This window comes from Emys orbicularis, chromosome 10 (genome assembly GCF_028017835.1).
Source record: "Emys orbicularis isolate rEmyOrb1 chromosome 10, rEmyOrb1.hap1, whole genome shotgun sequence".
Classification (NCBI taxonomy): Eukaryota; Metazoa; Chordata; order Testudines; family Emydidae; genus Emys; species Emys orbicularis.
Genome location: NC_088692.1, coordinates 58,582,282 through 58,584,359, shown reverse-complemented (window position 1 = coordinate 58,584,359; position 2,078 = coordinate 58,582,282). Strand labels below are relative to the sequence as shown.

General features: G+C 44.0%; 1 pseudogene; it reads left to right on the top strand.

Moving 5' to 3' along the window:
- The first annotated feature begins 488 nt into the window (after positions 1-488).
- Positions 489-1,739, top strand: LOC135885074 (targeting protein for Xklp2-like; annotated as a pseudogene).
- The last annotated feature ends 339 nt before the right edge of the window (positions 1,740-2,078 follow it).

Genomic DNA, 2,078 nt, shown 5'->3' with positions numbered 1-2,078 from the left:
ACATATTCATATATGATCGGGGAAAAGTGGTAAACTACAAGGTGGCAAAATTTGCAGATGATATAAAACTACTCAAGATAGTTAAGTCCAAATGAGATTATGAAGAGTTACAAAGGGATCTTGCAAAATTGGGTAACTGGGCAAGTAAATGGCAGATGAAATTCAATGTTGATAAATGCAAAGTAATGCACACTGGAAAACAACCTCAGCTATACAACTAGAATGATGGGGTCTAAATTAGCTGTTACCACTCATTAAAGATCTTGGAGTCATTGTGAATAGCTCTCTGAAAACATCCACTCCGCGAGCAGTGGCAGTCAAAAAAAGTTAACAATATTAGGTACCATTAGGAAAGGGATAGACAATAAGACAGAACATATCATAATGCCACTATATAAGGCTCAGGTCGATGGCAGTGGTGGGATTAATCTAAACTGGATTTGTGGTGTTACATGTGACAGACTTCTGGGCTCAAGACTGCAGTGAAAATGTCTCATCCACCATCTTCCGACTCCTATGGTGCAGAATCGACCGACATCAACTTCAGGACTCTGAATGACGATAACATGCAGAGTGTAGATTCATGGTTTGATCTGAAAGCCAGTTCAGAAAATGTCCTTCCTGCAGAGAATGTGGCAATTATCTTGCAGCACAAGTCTGCCTTTTCAAAGGCTAATCTTCCACAAGGTGAAAACCATGAGATGGAGGAGAGAGAAATGTTGGAGGCAATGTTGAGATCATGGAATATTGTTGGTTCTCTGGCAGCCTGGAGAGTCCCCTCAAATGATGCTTCAGCTCCTGCTCCTTCAGGAGCTTCTCAAAGTAGGGTATCCAGAAGACTGTCGGCACAACAGAAGAATGCCCAGCAATGCAAATGTCGGGCCAGAGTCAAAGCAGAGAGATCACACGGTCACCTCCACCAAAAAGGAAGATGATCCACCCACCAAAAAACAGAAAATATACATCATCAGAGTCCTGCTTGGGGCTTGGGTCCTGCTTGCTCTAGCAGTAGAGAAAAATTTACTGAAGTATTGATGAACAGAGATCACTCCCAGAGCACTGAACTCTCCCCAGCCAGACCCAAAGGCAAGCTGACCATGCCTATCATGCCAACAATGCTGAAAAAGAAGAATCTTTCTGGCAAGCTAAAGAGCATGGAGGATAGGGAGCTGGAAAAGATGAAGCAATTGCAGCAGGAGACGCAAAAAGAATGAAGAGTCCCTGAAAGCAGCTATTGCTGGCACAGGACAACCTGTGAAGAAAACTACTGGTCAGGTAACAAAGCCAGTTGACTTCCATTTCTCACAGATGAGAGGATTAAAGCCAACCTGGGAATGAATACAAGGAGCTGGATTTCATAGCAACACTGAGAAAATACCCTTCAACTCTGGCACGAGTGGTGAAGAGGCCCACAGTCCCTAAACTTTTCAATCTCTCCTGTGGCAACAAAAGGAAGTTTGAAGAAACGACATCACATTCCCCTTTCTCAGCAGATTGAAAACTTCCAGAAATGCACTCCCTCTCATTACCATTGAGGAGCAGGAGGACTGATGAAAGTCCAATTCCAGTAAAGCCACTGACGACCAGGCTTATGCAGCCCAAAACTCCACTGCTTCAAACAAAACAGTGTAACTTGCAAGAATGCAGCTGGGTTGGAGGCAGAGGAAATAAAGAAGCTCCAACAATACAAATTCAAAGCTCAGGAGCTTAATCCAAGGATCATAGAGGGTGGACCATAGAGGACAACCTACAGACAGATGAATGGGGAGCTACCATGTTGCAGAATTGGCAGCAACAGATCAAAGAAGACCTGAAATGACAGAAAGAGGCAGCATGTTTCAAAGCTAATCCAAATGCCATTGAGCCTTTTGTACCAAAGGAGGATAGCAAGCCAAAAACAGTTCCCAAAAGTTTTGAGCTGGCAACAGAGAGCTAACGAGCATCAAAAGTTCAAAAAGCGACTAGCTGAGCTGGAAACTTTAAAAGAGAAGCTTCGAGAAGAGGCCAGACAGCAGGAGGCAGAGCGGGAGAAGGAAGAACTTGCCAGGCTGAGACAAGAACTGGTACACAAGGCAAAC